We start from the raw sequence: 21,170 nt of genomic DNA, 5'->3' as shown, positions 1-21,170 counted from the left end.
AATTTTTGAAATGAAAATCCGACTCCCTGTACTGTCACACCCAGTTTAGGAAAGATAACCGAATGCATCCCATATGTGCGCCAGGATCAAGTTCCGCACATACAGTAGACGTCAAAGCGAATATCCGAAACAATGTGTCGGTACATACAGATAGGGTACCTCCTGCTAGGGTGTCCAGGCCCTGGGGCTTCTCATAATCCACGCTCCCCTCGCCTCTGGGCCACGTGGCATACGGCCTCCGGGCCTGACAGCTGGGACCACGGTCTCCGGACCCTCCCCGAGCTCCGTGAGGTCCGGGCCTCTGCACACCCACGTGAGCGGGAGAGCTCTCGGGTAACCCCTGCGGACCCGGCCTCCCCTGGGAGGTCCGGGGCCGCCACGTGTGATGGCCAGACCATCACAGGCCAGCCCGCTCCGGCCGGCCACGGGGGCCCCGGACCCCTCTTTCCCCCGGGAAGGGGTCCGGTGCGCCATGTGCTGCCCAGCGGGAGGAGCGGGGCTGACCCCGCCGCGTGCCTGCGGCCGGAGGCCCCTTACGGGTCGCCTCTCCCCTACCAGCATTTAATGTGGTAGCTGAGTTGGGCGCGCCAAGGTCAAAAGGTGCGGCCTGCCACTGACACACGGGGCAGGTAAGCTGACACCACGGTAAGCCCGCCTGATCTGAAGGCGGCGCGTCGTATCACCGCGCACAGTGCGCGGACTGTGTGCAGTCCCGTCACGGTGCTGCGCGCGTGATGATGGTCTGTAATAGGCGTGCTAAGGCTTGCGCTGTAACAGTGCGCATGGCACGAGCCAGCGCTGGCTCACCCCCTGACTGGAGGTTCCATCCCAACAGTGACAGCACGGCTCACTGTTGGGCAACGCTGACACCGAACACTGTACAAGACAAGGCTGTACACGGCCGTATCCCGACTGTGGATACGCACATCAACTTCCCGATCGAGAGGACTACGGAGAGGAGCTCGAGGAGATGACCTCCATATCTCTCGTAGAACAAGCTCCTGTTGGCCGGACCCACATGTCGGGGTCCCGCTCAGTGTAAGCACTCCTCTTGGACTATAAAAGGGAGAATGCACTTCGTTAGAACACAAGGAACAAAAACACTCACACTAGACGTTCCAAGTTCCAGGTTGCACACACGCAAGCTTAGGCTGTTTTCCATTCAGGCTCACGCACCAATACAACACCAAAGTGGGACGTAGGGTATTACGCTACGGCGGACCGAACCACTCCTAAATCTGCGTGTCCTTCCTGCGTTCATCTGTCCACCGATCGACGCTTCCTGAGTCCCCTCCAACCCATCCTTAACTAGGATAGGCGGGTGCTTTCCGCCACCGGCTGGAGAATTCCTCCGACATTGGGCCGCCAGGTAGGGGACCAGGTTTGGTTTGCGCTTGGTCGACCTTCGCGACTTCAATGGCGCAGGAAAATGGTCACCATGACCTCCTGATTGGGGAAGAAGTGGCGTCGACAGCGCCACACCTCGCGTCGTCACGCCTCCAGGGTGGCTCCGCGTGCTGCTCCTCCATGCGCAGCGGAGCGGACTCTGTGGCCCAATCGGTGCTCCCACCGAGCGGGCCCCTCATGGCACCAGGGAGTTGCTCCGCAACCCCCTGGTGAAGCGGCGTCGCCAGACGCACAGACAATGGCGTGACGACGTCGACCGCCTCCTCAACCTGGCACAGGCTTCCCAGGCTCAGCGGGGGGGTCTGTATCCAGGCAGCGCCGTCGCAGGGCGGCGCATCCGGTTCTGTGCACTCACCATCAGTAAGGAGTGCACGGACTGAGACCTCCGGGCAGAGCTCAACCGCAGGCATGCGGGAGAGGATGCCAGGATCTCCATCGAGCGAGCACGCAACCGACGGCTCAACATTGAGGGTCAGGACTTGCGCCCGAGCTCGATCGGCTGCGGCCAGGCCGCAAGGACTCGCCCAAGCGCCGGTATCGGGCGTGGGCTGTGCAGCGCTCGCAGACCACCTTCGTGTGGTCGCCTGGCCGTCCAAGTTTCGGCCTCACCTGCCGGAAAAATATGATGGGTCCTCCAACCCGTCAGAGTTCCTGCAGGTCTACATCACCGCCATCACGGCGGCTGGGGGTAACGAAGCCGTCATGGCAAGTTACTTTCATGTAGCCTTGACCGGGCCGGCCCGGACCTGGCTCATGAACCTTACCCCGGATCTATCCATTCCTGGGGAGAACTCTGCGCACAGTTCACGGTGAACTTCGCCAGTGCATACCAACAGCATGGCGTGGAAGTCCACCTCCACGCCGTGAGGCAACAACCGGGGAAACCCTCCGGGCCTTCATCTCCGCTTCACTAAGGTACGTGGAACCATCCCACGTATCTCCGATGCATCTATTATCACGGCTTTCCGACAGGGGTCCGAGACGAGAAGATGCTAGAGAAGCTGGCGACCCACCAGGTGGAAGCCGTCACCACCCTGTTCGCTCTGGCGGACAAATGCGCCCGAGCTGCAGAGGGCCGTGCGTGGCACTCTGCAACTCAGGCAGGACCTGCTCAAACGAGCGGGCCCAGTGTCGCTGCCCCTGGCAGCGGCAAGAAGAAGAACAAGAAGAACCGTGGCTTCGACAAGTCACGGATCGGGGGTCCGGCCGTTGCGGCTGCAACGACCGGGGGCCAGAACTCCGCGGCAAGCGCCCACGACAGCAGCGCACCGACCCCGGGTCGTGCCCTGTTCATCCTGGGGCTCGCCACAGCGCCGCTGAGTGCCGCGAGATCCAGAAGCTCGCGGAACGCCTCAGCAAGAGGCGTGACCAAGCCTCCAAGGAAGGCTCCTCCCTCCGCGGCGGTCCGGCAAGGAGAAGGCCTCTGATGCCGATGCTGCTGCGACTGAGAGGGAGTTGGGGTATCAAACCCCCAATAAAGACCTCAAGGGACTGTTCCAGCAGTCCGATTCCGAGTCCGCGGGGATGAGCGCCGCAAAAAGCTGTACGTTATGTACGGTGGCAGTTCGGAGCTCGTCTCCCGACGGGACGTGAAGGCCCTTCGCCGGGAGGTCCTCTCGGTGAACCCAGGGCTGCCGAGGGCGGCGCCCCACCAGCGGTGGAAGGGCATCACCATCTCCTTTGGGCCATCCGACTGCCCAGAGAACATGGCGGGTGCAGGGGTGCTGCCGCTCATCACGGCACCCACCATCGCCAATGTTCGCCTTCACCATGTGCTGATCGACGGAGGCACCGGCCTCAGCGTCATCAGCTATGCGGCGTTCAAGCACCTGCAGATCCCGGAGTCCAAGCTGGCTCCATCACGCCCATTCTCAGGAGTGGGCCCCGATCCCGTGTACCCGGTAGGGACCATCACCTTACCGGTTACATTCGGGACGGAGGACAATTTTCGTACCGAGAACATGCAGTTCGAGGTCGCGGAAGTTAACCTCCCCTTCAACGCCATCATCGGCAGACCGGCCCTGTACCGGTTCATGGCCGTTGCCCACTACGGGTACCTGGTCCTAAAGATGCCCTCTCCGGCGGGCGTCCTCACCGTCCAAAGCGATCGGGCCGCTGTTGTTGTAGCGGTCGAAAAGCTCCATGCGCTGGCTACCGGGCTTGTCCCTGCAGCTGGCGCCCTGGGGTCCGACCCCTCGACCTCACGAGCCAAGGCCCTGGCCAAGGCACCGAAGGTCCATCCGTCCGACACGGACGATGTCTCCGTGAAGACCGTCCAGGTCGGAGCGGAGACCTCCCAGACCACCCGCATCGGTGGCAACCTGGGAGAGAAATAGGAAAGCGCGCTCATCGCCTTCCTCCGGGCAAATGTTGACGTGTTCGCTTGGGAACCGTCACAGATGCCCGGGATCCCTAGGGAGGTGATGAGCATCATCTGAAGATCCACCCCGACGCCAGGCCGGTCCGGCAGAAGCCACGCAAGCAGTCCATCGAGCGGCAAAACTTCATCCGTGAAGAGGTCCGCAAGCTGCTGCAGGCTGGCTTCATCGAGGAGGTCTACCATCCTGTATGGTTGGCCAACCCGGTTGTAGTCCCAAAGGCCAACGGGAAGCTTCGGATGTGCATCGACTACACCAATCTAAACAAGGCATGTCCAAAAGACCCTTATCCACTTCCGCGTATAGACCAGATTGTAGACTCCACCTCCGGGTGTGATTTGCTGTCCTTCATAGATGCCTATTCTGGTTTCCACCAAATCAAGATGGCTTGTGGTGATAGGAAGCACACAGCTTTTGTAACAGTGGATGGACTTTATTGTTATATAGTGATGCCTTATGGGTTACTTAATGCTCTACCCACCTTTGCTCGAGCAATGAACATCACTCTAGGTGATTTGGTTAGAGATATAGTCGAGGTGTATGTTGATGACATCGTTGTCAAGACTAGAGAGTCGAATTCCCTCTTAGAAAATTTAGCTCAAGTCTTCGACAAGTTACGGGCGACCTCCACCAAGCTTAACCCCGAGAAGTGCGTCTTCGGCGTATCGGCGGGAAAGCTCCTTGGTTTCCTGGTCTCCCACCGGGGGATCGAGGCCAACCCGGACAAGGTCCGGGCGATCGAGGGAATGAGACCTCCTGCACGCCTCAAAGATGTACAGAGGTTGACGGGGTCCCTTGCAGCCCTCAGCCGTTTCATTTCGAGGCTGGCGGAGAGGGCGCTTCCCTTCTTCAAGTTGATGAGGGGGTCCGGCCCATTTGTATGGACCGAAGAGGCAGAACGTGCCTTCCAAGAGATGAAGCAGTACCTTACCTCCTTGCCGGTCCTGGTCGCTCCGGACCCAGGTGAGACACTGTTTCTTTATCTTGCAGCAACGACCGAAGTGATCAGCATGGTGCTGGTCACCGAGAGGTCCGAGTTTCCCTCGCAGGGGGCCCCTGTGGCCCCCCCTGAGGGAGAAGGAGGCCCGGCCTCCTCCACTCCAGCAACCGGCCCTGCTTCGGAAGGTCTGGCCGGGTTCCGACCCGGAGGAGCTCTGAGCAGCTTGGGGCCGAAGGGTCCCCAGCCCAAATTGAAGGATCCAGTCCACCTGGCAGAGTCAGGACCGTCCAGAAGCCGGTCTACTACGTCAGTGAGGTCCTTCATGAGACAAAGGCCAGGTATCCTGAAACGCATAAGCTCCTTTATGCTATACTTGTCGCATCCAGGAAACTCCGCCACTACTTTCAGGCACACAAGATTGTGGTGGTGACCGCCTATCCATTGAGGGCCATCCTCCACAACTCCAACGCCACAGGCAACATCGCCAAGTGGGCTGCAGAGCTCGCGGGGTTCCAGCTTGACTTCCAGCCGCGTCACGCCGTCAAGAGCCAGATCCTTGCTGACTTCATCGCGGAATGGACGCCGGCACCAAGCGCCTCCGGGGGTCCGGACCAAGGGATGGACCCCCCGCGTCCGGAGGACAGGGCTCCGGTCTTCACCAGGCCTCACTGGACCCTCTTCTTTGACGGGTCCGCCCGCAGCAAGAGGGCCGGGGCTGGCGTGGTCCTCATCTATCCACGTGGCGAGCAGCTAAAGTACATGGTGCACCTTGATTTTGAGGCCACCAACAACATGGCGGAGTATGAGGCCTTAATCTTCGGACTTACGGCGGCTCTGTCCCTGGGGGTCCGAGAGCTCCTGGTCAAAGGGGACTCCCAACTCATCATCAGGCAAGTCCGGGGGGAGTGTTGCTGCAACAACCCCCAGCTCGCGGCCTACCTCATTCATGTGAAGAGGCTCGAGAAGGACTTCGTTGTGCTGGAACTGCAACATGTTCCACGCGAAGGCAACACAGCAGCTGATGCACTCTCCGCGAGCGCATCGACCCAGGCACCCGTGCCTGAGGGCGTCTTCCAGAGACGTCTGCTGAAGCCTTCCGCCCAGCCTGCCGACCTGGGCGAAGGGGGTCGGACTAGCACCTCGAAGCTGGCGGTCCCGGCGGTGCTCCATCCGTGGAGCCCGCCAAGGGTCGTGTGCTCCCTTGAGGGTCCTGGAGACCTCGGGGAGCCTCGCCCAGTTTCTCAGGAAGGTCCCGATACATGGATCTCTAAGGTCCGGGACTACCTGAAAGATAATTACCTTCCTAAAGATCAGGCATCTGCTGAGCGCATTGTCCGGATGGCTAAGCGATACACAGTGGTAGAAGGGGATCTCTACCGCCGTGGCGCCAACGGCGTCCTCATGCGGTGCATCACCCAGGAAGAGGGCCGCGACTTGCTTGCGGAGATCCATGGAGGCGAGTGCGGAAGCCATTCTTCATCCCGCACGCTGGTTGGTAAAGCTTTCCGGCATGGTTTTTACTGGCCGACAGCACTCCAGGATGCAGCTGAGTTGGTAAGGTCCTGCAAAGCGTGTCAGTTCCACGCAAAGCAAATACACACTCCAGCTCAGGCTCTGCAGATGATTCCTCCCTCTTGGCCCTTTGCGGTATGGGGGTTGGATATCTTGGGACCTTTCCCTAGGGCCGTTGGCGGGTACCGGTACCTCTATGTTGCCATTGACAAATTCACTAAGTGGCCGGAGGCAACCCCAGTGGTCAACATCACCAAGGCGTCAGCAACAGCTTTCCTCAGGTCAATTGTGTGCCGGTTCGGGGTCCCGAACCGCGTCATCACAGACAATGGGACCCAGTTCACGAGCCAGTACTTCCAGGAGTACTGTGAGGATATGGGCATTCAGCTCTGTTTCGCCTCAGTGGCGCACCCCAGGAGTAATGGCCAGGTTGAGCGGGCCAACGCTGAGATCCTCAGAGGGCTCAAGATCCGGACCTACTGTGATCTTGAGAAGCATGGCGCAAGGTGGATTGAAGAACTCCCAAGTGTGTTATGGGGGAACCGGACCACACCTAGCCGGGCAACAGGGGAAACCCCTTTCTTCTTGGTTTACGGGGCCGAGGCGTGCCTTCCCCCGGAGATTACCATGGGCTCTCTGCGAGTCCGGTCTTTTGATGAGGGAATGCAGGAACAGGAGCGTCGCCAAGATGTGGACCTCGTCGACGAGCGTAGATGGCGAGCAGCAGTCCGAAACGCACGGTACAACCAAGCGCTCCGGCGCTACCACCAACGGTTTGTGCGCAGTAGGGAGCTCCGGGTCGGGGACCTAGTCCTAAGGCGGATCCTGAACCGAGAGGGTATGCACAAGCTCTCCCCCAGCTGGGAGGGGCCCTTCAAGGTGACAAAGGTGTGCCGACCCAGATCTGTTCGTTTGGCTGCGGAGGATGGAGTGCAACTACCCAATCCGTGGAACATTGAGCACCTCCGTAAGTTCTATCCCTAGGACCCGATCGAGAGAGAATTTTTCCTTTGTAATTGGTAGCATCAACGTGCGGACCAGGGCGGTGGAGGTCCGCCCTCGTAAACCCGGTCCCTGGCGTACATCGCACAACTCTTCTGTACCAATTCATTAAGGGAAAGTTTGTTCTCGAATGCGTCCTTAAAGTCTATACAATTCTACATTTTTTCGCTTCTTGATTACGCTAACCCCTCACATGTTTTCTGCGTCTGTGTCATGGCCAAGGTTCTTCTTAAGTTGCGTGGCTACATCCCTGCCCCGGACCTCTGTCTCAAAGGAAAAAAGGAACCGGACTCCTGTTAACTGGCTTCAGGGAAACGCGCTCGCCCTTTGCTGGGGTCCAGGGTTGTGTAGCCGCTTAGCCTGGTTCCGTACCCTAAGCCTACACGCCTTGCCCTCCTAGGGTGAGCGCCGTTGCACCTCGAACCATGTACCAGGGGACCGGGGCCCCCTTTTTAGCCCTTAAACATGGGTCCTAGAGCTCTGACTCGCTACGCAACTTAGGAGGCCTCTGCTGGCCAGACCGGGAACCTGTGGGGAAGTCTACTAAACGTCGATCCTAAGTCATGTGCAGGACCTCGGTTCTATGGCAGCTAGTCCCGACTCATCGCGACTACCTCCCAGGGGGCCAGGAGACCTCGGTGGACTCGAGAACACTTTTCGGACCGACAACCAGGAAAACAGCTAGGTTTTTCAAAAAAGTAGACGCACGAAATGTTTAAATGCATCTCTGATAATATGCACAACATTACGAAGTTATTTTACAATAACAAAAATTATATTACAAAAGAAATAACAAAAAGATGCTAGCACTACTGCTCTGGAGGTCCGGAGGCACTTCCACTCTCTGCAGGATCGGGACGTCGCCGGAGGCGGGCCGCGACCAGGTCTACTGCCTCCTGGACTCCTTCCCGCGCAGCGGCTGCCGTTGCCCGGAGGGGTCCGACCAGTACAGGAGTCAGCTGGACGCCAGGATCATGGCTCCGGAAGCTGGTGAGGATGTACTCCGCCATCTCCCGGGCAACTACTCGTCCTTCTGCCTCCAGGAGGTCCTGTAGGCCGGCCTCCGCATCTTGCAGCCGCCTGGCGGTGGAGTCCAGCAGATGGAGTGCGGCGCCATATGGTGAAGAGGCCTCCGGCATCCAGATGGGGTTGGCCCCGAGCGCCTCTAGCAGAGGGTTCACCGCGCCAACCCATCTTTTTAATCGGTTGGCGCCGGCGTGCTGCTCTGCCAGGAGCCCCTCCACCTTGGCCTCCCTTTCTTGGAGCGCTGCCTCGCGCTCCTGGAGCCTCTGGTACCCGGCTGCCAGCTCCTCCTCCACGGCCTCTTCCCGCTTCTGGAGCTCCTGCAGCCGGGCCACCTCCTCTGCCTCTCGGGCGGCCAGCTCTTCTTCTTTCTTCGCTGCCGCCGCCACCTGTTCCGCGAGGGAGGCCTGTTGCGCCTCGGCTGTTGTAAACGCCTCCCTCGCCGCCTCCGCCAGCTCCCGGGCGGCCCGCTCCCTGGCCGTCGCCGCCTCCTTCAGCCTCTCCGCGACGATCTGCGCCTCGAGGGCCTCCTTTTCCCGCCGATTGGCCGCCTTCTCCCGCTGGAGCGCCGATGCCTCTCGGTTGCGCGCCTCCTCCAGTCCCTCCTGAAGGAGCTCGCGCTCCAACACGAGCTTGGCGCGCTCCTTGGCGTGGCGGGCGGAGGCGGAGTTGATGCGGTCCCCCAGGCGGACCTTCCAGTCGGTGAGCCGCTGGCGCTCCGCCTCCAGCTTCTCCCACTCCCGGCGCATGCCAGCCTCTAGCTCCAGTTGAGCTTGTTGGCATTTGGCTATGAGCCGGGGGAGTGGGACCTCCGCTGTGCTCGGGAGGAGAGGCCTCCCCAGTACCACCTCTGGTTCCTCCTCCTCCGCTGGTGGGGCGGCCTCCGGAACCGCAGCCTCCGCTACCTCCGGAACCGCAGCCTCCGCTGCCTCCGGAGCCGCCACCTCCGCTGCCTCCGGAGCCGCCACTTCCGCTGCCTCCGGTGCCGCCGTCGCCGCCGTCTCTGGCCTAGCAGCCTCCGCCGTAGCAGCGACCCCCTCAGCTGCCGATTCGGCTGGGGAAGGCCCGACCTCGGCGCCCGGCGCTGTTGCCGGGGCCTCTGCCGCCGCAGCGGGCCTGATCGCCTCCTCCTGGGGGGTGGCTTCTGGACGTGGCGGCATGGTAGCCTCCAGGTCCGGACCACTGGGTCTGGGGGCTTCTGGGGCTGCTCCTGGCGGAGGCCCTGCTAGAGCCGATGCCGAGGACTCCGCCGCTGGCTGGAGGCCGGGTCCCCCAGTTGGAGCATTTGAAGGTTGCGGCCTGCCGTACCACCTGTTTGGTTAAGCACCAGAAGCCGTGAAAGGAAATGAAAAACCTTGAAAAAACCACTTACGGGAAGTCGTACCACTCCCATCTGCCCCGGGCGGCCGGGGGGACCTTCCTCCCTGCCGAGGACCCCCCTGTGACAGTTTATGTGCTTGTAAGTTAGACATATATTTGTTAGTGTGAAATATGTGTTTGGTTGTATAAAGCTTGTGTGTGATATGTGAAGCTTTTGAAAATTTAAAGTGCAAGTAAAAAGGGTATTTTTATAATTACAGAAAAACCTAGGGTTGTTTTTGTAAAATGTAATTGGACAGAAGGTAACTTCAAAATAAGAGAAGGGTGGTTTTGCAAATATATTTTTCTTAATCTACTCCCTGTAAAAAAAATTATATATTTATCCAATAGTTGTATTTAAAATGTATGTGTTGAAGTGTATAAAAAAAAATTTGAAAAATTTGGGTAAAGTTGTAAAAATAAGGGTATTTGTGTAATTTTATAAAAGAACAAGTCCTTTTATGCAAAATAGGTGATTTACAAAAGTAACTTTCCAAAATTACTAGAAGTAAAAAGGTAATAATGTAAGTAATCATGACTTACATAGCATCTTGCAAACAGGTCCAAGGTTATATGTAATTTACACTAACAATGATAAAGATTTTATAAAATTGAAGTTTAGTCCAAGTCTTAAAATAAAACCTCATATTTTGAGTTTTGAAGTTCAAACCCTATAACAAAGTTGTAGAGCTTGAAAAGTTGTACAACTTTCATTTTGGTCACATTTATGTTTGAGCCCTAGAACAGTAGTTAAATTTGTTTTTACCAAGAGGTCCCTGTAGATTTCTAAAATTACAAACCAGTCCTTGGGAAATTCCCTTTTTCTTCCTCCTCTGGCGTTGCTCTGTTTTTGCTCTGCAACCGCCGCTGTGCCGACCATCATCGCCACCTCCTGCTGCAAAGATTTTCACGTGTCCCCTCAACAGGCAAGAGCAGCTCACGACAGCAGCCCATCCTCATCTCCTTTATCTGGCTCCAATCCTTATCCCCATTCCATTTTTTTCCTTCTCTCTCTCTATCTTCTCCTCCACGCGGATGCAGAGAGCGGGCGGTCCCCGCGGGGCGCTGCGCGGCCGGCGGCGCGGCTCGGCGCAGGCGCGCGCGAGCGCGCACTGCTCGGGCGGCCGGCCGCGGGAGGAGCGGCGGCCGGCGTGGGCACAGACGCGCGGCCCAAGCGCGCGCGGGGGCGGCCCAGGAGGAGGAAGCGCGTGGAGCGCCAGACGGCGAGCGGCAGCGGCCGGACGCGGCCAGGCGCGAGCGGCAGCGGGAGCCGGCGGCTGGCGTCGCGCGGAGGAGCGAGGCGCGCGCGCACAGGCGCGCGGGGCGGGGCCGGACCAGGCGCACGCGGGCATCGGGGCAAGTGGAGGCGGCGGCTCGGCGCTGCGCTGGCGGCGCGGGAGCAGCGCTCGGCCAGGCGCGGGCGAAGCCCAAGGCGGCGAGCGGAGTATGCAGGCGGGCTGGCGGTTCGGCGCACGCGTAGGCGGCGCGGCTGCGCGGCGGGCCCGGGTGAGCTACGGCCGCAGCCCGAGCGCGTGGAAGCAGGCGGGATGCAGTGGCTGGCGCTGGACGGAGCACGGCCAGGCAGAGCGCAGGAGGGCGGACGGCAGGAAGGGAGCAGGCGTGCGCAAGCGGTTGGGCCGGGCAGTTCGGCTTGTCGCGGAGTACGCAGGGCGGCCGTGCGCGTGGGAGCGGGCTCGGGTGAGCGGTTCCGAGCGGCTGGTGGCGGCACGGGTACAGACGCCAGGCGAGCACATAGGCTAGGCCAAGTGGTGTAGTGTAGGTGGCCGTATTCCACGTCGGGGAGCTGCAACACGAGGGGGAAATTGGAGGGCAGGTGATACGCTGTTGTTCGGGCGACGCGCGCGTGGCGCGGACGGCGGGTTGAGCGGAGGCTGGGCCGAGCACACGGACGAGCGTGCGGAGCGCGCGACGCGACCACGGTTAGGCACTGAGTGGCTCGGTTTGAGTGCGCACAGGCGCGACGCAGGAGCGGAGCTCAGGGCTCGCGATGCCGCGGCGCGACGACTCGGCACGGACCCGCACGGGGCAAACAATGGAACCGCGCGTGAAGGACGTCGGAGATCGTTGTGGAGCGAAGGCGGCGGTCAGACGTGACGAGCTCGAAGGAGCCTCTATGCAACCAAACACAACTGTAACGAGCTACAGCAGATGGAACTCGCCATTACCGCCGGTGAGAAACTGAGGGCCTTTCTACGAAGCTCTTTTATTATTTCATGTGTGCAAAGCAACTAACTTATAAAATTCGTAGGAAATGATATAAAAATCATAAAATGTCAAATGAAGATGTTATAGAATCCTTGTGAGTAGATTTATGCAGTATGTGTATAATTTTGTATGTGTTAGTAGAAAAATCTCACTTTAGACTTTTGCTTATACTTGTTAGGGTTAAATTCGTATCTGTAGTTGTACTGCTCCAATTACAATGAATTACAATTCATTTATATAATCTTTCCAAGTTGTTGAAGAACAACATCCTTGGTAGGTTAGACATCTAGGTATGAATTTCTGAAGTTACCCGTTAGGTTTTGCTCATGTGCTGTGTAGACCTTAATGTTTATGATGTTTGGTTAACCTTCATTTATATAGATGCTTATGCCTTTACCCTGGTTTTAATTGCAATCTTGTTAGAGCCCTTTCTATATAAAGATCCTGGTCATACCTTGTGTATCGACTACTTAGTTGATATACTTTGTAACCAGGCTTAGCAATCGGCTATTAGTTCAGCCGATTTTCGATAGGCGTAACCCTATCGACCATGAGCCTTTTAACTTCTTCCTTATCGGCAAAAGCCCCTCGGCCGATGTTAACCACCCTATCGGTCCGATCCAATGTTAGTGCCCTAATTGACCCAGTTCAATCTAGACAACCGCGTTGGCTATACGTCAATCGGTTGTTTTGTTGGTAAAATCGAACAATCAAACACTAATTACTTCGGTTAACACTTTAGTCAAGAGTCGGATAGGCACATTCAATAGAGAACGTATTTATCGGCTAAGCACAGCCAGTACAGCATAAGGAATCGGCTACTTATGCCGATTCACAAAATCTAACGCATGTGCACATATTAGCTCGACCGATGTTCACACTGTTGACTAGTTTACTAATGCACAATCAACTAGTTACATACCCTGATCGGCTAGCATGCTGATGTTCACAGGTCGACTAGTTTGTTAAGAATACATTTTGGCTATGTCGATGCGCATGGTGATCAACTAACCCTCCGATTTAAATAACGTATCGGCTGCACATAGTCGACGTATCGGAGATGCACACACGATCTTAGAGTTCTGTTACCCTTTGATCTAAGCCGATTCCAGTTTTCCCATAGCGGTCAAATATGGCCGGTCAATCCTTAGTTTTCCTATCCTTATCCACACACTGTTATCAGCCGATTTATCGGTTGAGAGATCGGCTATATGCTTACCGGTTACATACCCTCAACCACATCCTTTTTAGTCTAAGTCTACACTTATGGTCTCACCAACCTAGTTTAATATTAGTGTTCTGTTACACCTAATTCTTGTAACAGGTCTAACTTAGATAACCCCATCGGCTATACATCACTCAATTGTGATACTAATGTAATCCAGCCGATGCAATCACACCTAGTTACCTAAGATAACACTTAAGCACATTGTAGTTAGGCACAACCAGTGCAGAGTAGGACAATCAGCTACACAGCTGATTCACCAATCGGCTGAATACGCTGAGACCGACCGTACGGATACATAGTTTGACTAGTCTATCAATACACCATCGGCTAGTTACTCACATTAGTCAACTAGCTATGCCGATACATCACTCGACTAATTCTACCCGATGTATAAATTGGCGAATGTGCCGATACACTAAATCGGCTAGAAGGTCAAATCACTGATCGACTAGTTTTGCTAAAGCATGGATCCGCTATACTGATACGCACGCGATCAGTTAAGTACGCCGATGCTCACACAGATTAGCTAGGACACAGCCGCTTTAGGAAACATCCCTCTACTAAAGTGATCGATGATTTCATCGATCAATTAGAAAACCAGTGCACCTGTCAATCGGCTACCCAGACCAAAGTACACAACCCTAGATCAATAAGATTGTACAGTAGACACACCTCTATTAGACACGACCAAAGCACATCAGTCAGCTAAACCTAATTCATCCTCATCGGTTAAGGCCAAGATTTATACACCAACCAATTAGATAACCAAACATGGTACCTAATGAAGTTAGTATAGATGTTTAGGGTAAACCACCCTGTTGCTTAACGTAACTAGTTAATACTCGATAAATGACTGCCCAGTGCAGGGTAGTTAGGTTATTTGTCGAAATGTAATATTCTTTTATTTGGATTGCAACTTTATCGTGAATTGAAATGAAAGTGTATGCATTCATTAAACTCCATCTTGCATATCATATAGACTCGAGCACTCTCGCCGACGGAGATTATCAACTGATTTCGGAACCAGAAGGAATTTGTTCTGAAGATTCCAAGAACTTCGTCGCGGAATTATCTGAAGCCCCGAACCAAAGTTCGGAAGATATTGACTTACTGACTTCAGACCCACCAATAAAGGCAAGCCCCGGACATAACCCCTACTTTATTACACTGCAACCTATATTATTTATATATCTTTATGCATTAGGTTCTTAGGAGTTGTTTGCAAACTTTAGTTGTATTGTTCCAGGAACCAATGTATTGAACACTAGAACTCGAGTCCGACTAGCTGCTATGCTAATAGGGCCGGTAGAAGTCGGGTGATTTCCTGTCACTCACGCGATATAGGAGTTGTAATGTTTACATTCCTGTTATCACTATAAGGATGCCGGACGGGAGTTTTATGAGGTATCATGGTCAAGATGATACCCCGTCCGTGTTGTTGAATTTTGATAAGGTCGCAGTGTGTGGTAGCGGTGGCTAAGCGTTTGAAAGTACTAGCCACATGCCGTGAAATATGGTAAGCGGTAAGCTTAGTAACCAATCGGCCCGAGGAGTGGACATACCTCCCACCACATGTATTTGCTTCTTTTGGTTACTTTGTTCGACGTGTAGGCATACGTGTTGCTGGGCAACCAGGAGTACGGGTTTTGTAGTCGCGCTACAGACGTACGTCCTGCACTTTTGTAGTGCGTATGACCTGCAGTCGCTTGTGGTGGATCTGATCCACGAGTCGGAATGAAAGGTAAACGGTTGCTTCGGAACGACCCTGTGGTGTTCCAAGCGTGTGTGTTAGGTTTACCTTGCAAGGTTTGAATCTCGATTCAGGAATCGTCCGCCTCTCACGATGAATGAGACTGCTTACCCCCTTTACCACATAGAGTAACAAGAGCAACTTTGTGATTATGAAAGATGATGTTTGGTTAAAGATTCCACCATGTTTGAGTAGTTATAGGTGTTTACCTAGAATGGTTAATCCACTAGAACCTGAAAGCTAAAAGTTGAAAGTAAGGATCTACTCTTTGTTGCTTTTTAGCTGAAAACTCTACCCAAATCTAAAAGCCTTCATAAGTCTAGCTACATGGCTAAGTATACCATGAGACGGGTAAGCCTTGCTGAGTATTAGTATATTCAGCCTTGCTAGTTGTATGTTTTTCAGGTGATATCTGTGAAGACCCTACTCTTCCCTTGCCTTGGCCCTGTGTTCTTCCAGATGATTGGTCCGCGGAATGGGATCCGTCCCCGGCCAGCACTGGTGATATCGAATGATGTCATGCTCAGGCTTAGCATGACATCCGTCTTGTCGACGTGCTGTAGATCATCGCGTATGTTTTCCGCTGCTAAAAATCATAGCTTAAATAGTTTGTATTGTTTTCTCTAAATTTGAAACTTTGTACTACTTTTATAAACTCTTGTAATGTAATTTCCTATAATGTAAATTATGATGGTGATTGTATCTCTGGACTCACCTTCGTGTGAGGTAACCTTATTGATCCTGTGTATCGGTGGTTTATCGGGACGTTACCCGACAGGCCAAGGGATTATACCGTTTGAAGCACGTTGGAGCCCTCGGAAGTGGACTCGCGTACTTGAGCCGGTATAATTCAGGTTGGTTCTGCCACAGGCTAATTTTCCTTGTACCTGAAACCTTCGTGTTCCTCGAATGGGTGAGACCTTGAGATAAACAAAATCTCCCGGATTGAAACTTATTTCCCGCCTCTTCTTGTCTGCGTAGCTCTTCTGTCGGGATTGAGCCGCTTTCAGCTTTTCGCGGATCTCCGCTACTTTTTCTTCTGCTTCCTTTATAAGTGCGGGTCCAACTAGGGCACGTTCCCCAACTTCCGACCACATCAGAGGAGTTTTGCACTTTCTTCCGTAGAGAGCTTCGAATGGCGACATGCCCAAGCTGGCTTGGTAACTATTGTTGTACGAGAATTCCGCATAGGGCAGACTCTGTTCCCAGTCCTTCCCGTAGGTCAGGGCACACGCTCTCAACATATCTTCCATAATCTGATTTACCCTTTCGGTTTGACCATCCGTCTGTGGGTGATATGCAGAACTGAAATCTAACTTGGTGCCCATGGCTTGATGCAGGCTTTTCCAGAACCTCGAGGTAAATTGGGTTCCTCTATCTGAGACAATTCTGCTAGGTACTCCGTGTAGCTTTACTATGTTTTCCACATAGAGTTTTGCCAGCTTCTCTCCACCGTAGTTAGTTCGTACGGGGATGAAATGTGCCGATTTAGTGAGTCGATCCACTATTACCCATATGGAATCGTGTCCCTTCTGTGTTCGGGGTAGACCCACTACAAAGTCCATTCCTACCTCATCCCACTTCCAGACCGGAATGGGCAAGGGTTGCAGTAATCCGGCTGGTTTTTGATGTTCGGCCTTGATCCTTTGGCAAGTATCACAATGAGCCACAAATCGTGCAATATCCGCCTTCATTCCATTCCACCAATATTTTTGCCTTATGTCCTTATACATTTTGGTGGATCCCGGGTCGATGGAGTAGGCCGAGTTGTGGGCTTCGTCCATGATTATTTGCCGGAAGTCTCCATTCCGGGGCACGCAAATCCTATCCTCGTACCATAATGTCCCCTTATCGTCTACTCTGAAACCCGACGCTTTGTTTTCTCCAGTTTGTTTGCAGATCTTCATTAACTCTTGATCCGACCGTTGGGCCTCTCTAATTCCATCTTCTAGTGTTGATTGGACGCTTAGCACATGGCTGGAACCTCGAGGCACAATGTGCACATTTAATCATGCCATTTCCTCGCGCAGATTGTCATCCTTGGGTCCATAGGATTTCCGGCTTAAGGCGTCGGCTACCACGTTCGCCTTTCCTGGGTGATAATGGATTTCCAAATTGTAGTCCTTAACCAACTCCAACCATCTCCTTTGCTTTAGGTTCAAATCCGGTTGGGTGAAGATATATTTCAAACTCTTATGATCGGTGTAAATTTCACACTTATTTCCAATCAAATAATGTCTCCAAATCTTAAGGGCATGCACTACGGCTGCCAATTCCAAATCATGGGTTGGGTAATTCTGCTCATGGGTCCGGAGTTGGCGGGAAGCATATGCAACGACTTTCCCGTCTTGCATCAGCACACACCCTAATCCTTGTCGGGACGCGTCGCAATAGATGACAAAGTCCTGGTGAATGTCCGGTAGGGTCAGCACTGGGGCAGTTGACAGCCTTTGTTTCAACTCTTGAAAACTTCTTTCACAACTTTCTGTCCAGGCGAACTTCTTCTCCTTCTTAAGAAGTTCCGTCATGGGTCGGGCTATCTTGGAGAATCCCTCAATAAATCTCCGGTAGTACCCGGCTAATCCAAGAAAACTTCTGATTTCACTAACGTTGGTCGGCCGCTGCCAGTTGGAAACCGCTTCGACCTTCTCTGGGTCCACAGCTACGCCTTCCGCGGTCAGGATGTGACCAAGGAAAGCTACTCTTTCCAGCCAGAATTCGCACTTGCTGAACTTGGCATATAACCTATGTGTCCTCAGCTTTTCCAATACTACCCGCAGATGTTGCTCATGTTCCTGAATACTCTTGGAGTAGATAAGTATGTCGTCGATAAAGACTACGACAAACTTATCCAGCTCGTCCATAAATACCTTGTTCATGAGGTTCATAAAATAGGCAGGGGCATTGGTTAGTCCGAAGGACATTACAGTGAACTCAAACTGCCCGTAGCGGGTGACAAAGCTGTCTTAGGGATGTCACTTTCCCTAATCTTGAGCTGAAAATATCCTGACCTTAAATCGATCTTGGAAAAGTACTTGGCTCCTTTTAGCTGATCGAACAGGTCATCAATCCTGGGGAGGGGGTACTTATTCTTAATGGTAACTTCATTCAGTGCCCGGTAATCTACACACATCCTCATACTCCCATCTTTCTTTTTGACAAACAGAACCGGGGCTCCCCATGGCGACGAGCTTGGTCTGATAAAGCCAATCCGTTGTAGTTCTTCTAGTTGCTTCTTTAATTCCGTCAATTCCGAGGCCGCCATCCTATAGGGTCTCTTGGCTATAGGGGAGGTTCCGGGGTTAAGGTCGATGACGAATTCTATATCCCTGTCTGGTGGCATACCGGGAAGTTCCTCGGGAAAAACATCTGGGTATTCGTTCACTACCGGGACTCCTTCTAAGGGCTGGGCTTCCATGCTAAACACTATTGGGTCAAAATTACTATCCCGGGTATGGCAGATCACTTGTACTCCTTCAGGGTTTGTTAGGTGTACCACTTTGTCAGTACAGCCTATGAGACCATTGTGTCGGCTTAACCAGTCCATTCCAAGGATTACGTCTATTCCCCCTGACTTAAGTACTACCAAGTCTGCTAGAAATTCTACCCCACTTAAATTGATCCTTACCCGTAGACAGCCTAATTGACAATTGATGTCGCCCCCAGGCGTCCGGGTTAATAGGGGTGTTTTTAGTAGTACTGTGGGTATTTTGTGTTTTTCCACATAGCTCGAGGATATAAACGAGTGCGATGCTCCAGAATCGAATAGTACTGTTGCCAGAGCTGAGTTGACTAGATACTCACCGAGCACTACGCCCTGAGCTTCTTGAGCCTCCTGCGCGTCGATGTGATTGACGCGGGCTCGTCCAAATGGTTGCTGCTTCGCCTGCTGGCTGCTATCGTTGTTGCGGACGGGCACTCGGTTGGCACCGGTCAGGGCTGGTCTGGGCCCATTCACCGTGTTGGAAAAGGCCGACGTTGCCGGCTTATTCTTGGCGTAGGGGCAATTGGCGATGAAGTGCCCCGTCTCACGGCAGTTGAAACAGGCCCTAACATTGTTGTTGTCGGAGGCGGCCAGGCTGGTGTTGCTCTGCGGGGCCCTCATGGTATTCTGGCTCTTAGGCTGTGCTTCAGAGGCTCGTGATCCCGTCACTTGGGACTGAGTCCTATACTGCATTGGGGCCTGGGATCTTGGTGCGGTGTAGTTGGAGTTCCTCGGCTTCTGGAAGCGGTCCTGTTGGCGGGCCTTACTTTCCAGGAATTTACGTTTATTATCCTTTCTCTCTTCAGCTTTGGCCCTTTCCGTGAGGATAGCTTTGTTCATTAGAGTGTTGAAGTCTGGATAGATCTGGGGGGTAAGTAAAGTCCGGAGTTCTGGGCTTAATCCCTTCTTGAACATGTCTTGCTTTTTATCGTCGTCGTTCACCTCTTCCGGCGCATATCGGGCCAATTCTATAAACCGGTGGGTGTATTCTTCCACCGACATGCTTCCTTGTTGTAGTGCGCGGAATTCATCCGCCTTGCGCTTCATAGTGGCCGAAGGGATGTGGTAGCGGCGGAACTCCCTTACGAATTCTCCCCAGGTGATGGTAGAGGCATCTTCGGCTGCGGCGCAATAGTTTTCCCACCAAGATAATGCTGTTCCGGTGAGCTGGTGGGCTGCCAGAAGGACTTTATCCCGGTCTTGGCATTCGAATGGTTCGAGCTTCCTCTGAATTACTCGCAACCAGTCGTCGGCATCCAACGGGTTGCAGGATCCGGCGAAGGTAGGTGGCTTGGTCCTTAGAAAGGCCGTCAGCTTGTCGTTCATATTCTGCCCTCGTGGCTGCCGGTTAATGAGGGCATTTGCCAGAGTCTCCAGTATGAGGGTCTGGTTATGGATGATCTGCGCCAGGTCTCCGAGGGGTGGGGTGGTGGTAGTTGTTCTCCTTCTTGACTTCCCTCTCGGTTCTGGCTTACTTCTTGTTCTCCTTGGGGAAGATCTTGTTCAACGGGATGTGCTCCGACACTAGCGGCTACGGGGTTCCGGCCACGGGAGGCGTTCCGGGGGGTCACCTGTTGATTGGGTAAACTAGGGTTACGATTATGTGATGTTTAAGTTGTTTAATTCGTATATATATAAGGCAGAATCTACCTCCTGCCTGTACTTATATAAATAATCAGCACACAACAAACCAGCACACAACATCACAAACAACAAGCACAAACCATTTTATTAATGTAAGGGGGGTTACAACTTAGGGTAAGGTTAGATATCGTACTACTCGTCTGGGATCAGGTACCACAACAAAGGCGGCTGGGGACACATTACTAGGGTGGCGCCGGTCATTTTACTCGCGGGGCAGGCCTTCTTCTGGGGTGGAGAGCGCGAGTGATCCTTGCTCGCCGTCCTCTGGGTTTCCACCGGCCAGGGGTTGCGCTTCAGCATCCCTTTCGACGGTGGCAGCAGGGCTTTCAGGATTCTCGGGTGGGGCTCGTGTGCTCCCAAAGAGTGATCCCCACCCTATGACGGGTATCCCGAGTAAAACATGGTCTTCCCCTATTGCCGGGACTGGCGTCCCACTTTGGGTCCAATCTTGCATACGCCGGTCTCGGGCCTGCCTGAGGCTTTCTTGGGCGACTGCTTCGCTACTGACCGCGGCTGCGGCTCTCGCCTCGGCATGGGCGGCTCTGATCTGCTATATCCTCACCGCGAGCTCTACTTGCTCGGCTCGATGGGTCAGCTCCCTTAGAAGGTTGGCTTGCTCATCAAAGAGTTGGTCCAGGGCGGCTAGGTAAGTAGCCACTTGGTACAGGGGGCCCTCTTCGTGGCGACGTCGTTCTAGGTTTCTCATGCGCGCCTCCCAGACTGGGGTTCTGATGGCCGGCGGGAAGAACTTCGCTGGCGTGGGGGCGAGGTGTTCTTCAAAAATCCAGCACAAATAACGAAGTGCTTTTCTGATGGCCAAGGGGTAAGTGTCTTGGTGTCTGAACCCTGTGGCGGTCGCTCGCCAAGGTTGGATGTCGGGGTAGCGGTTGCTCCTGGCGATGACCAGGATCACCCTGCAGCGGAGGGTACCATGGTGCTCGTACTCTCGGCTGTAGCACCTTGGGCGTTCCGTAACGCCAAGGTCTTCCAGGGTGTTGATTAAGAGGCTGGGGAATCCAGGTGCAGCTTGGCAATCGCCCTGGGTCCATCCTTCCTCAGCCATCTGAAACAGAAACAGGGTAAACAACCTGGTACAGGTGCAAAAGGGAGTAGGTGATATTTATCATTACAACAAGGGTGGTACAGTTTTCATGGATACGTGGTCATTAGGGTAGGGTTTTAGCTAGGGGTGCTAATCTTATCATGGGGATTCTTCC

The sequence above is a fragment of the Panicum hallii genome, chromosome 1 (genome assembly GCF_002211085.1).
Source record: "Panicum hallii strain FIL2 chromosome 1, PHallii_v3.1, whole genome shotgun sequence".
NCBI lineage: Eukaryota > Viridiplantae > Streptophyta > Magnoliopsida > Poales > Poaceae > Panicum > Panicum hallii.
Note: the sequence above shows the minus strand (reverse complement) of the source record.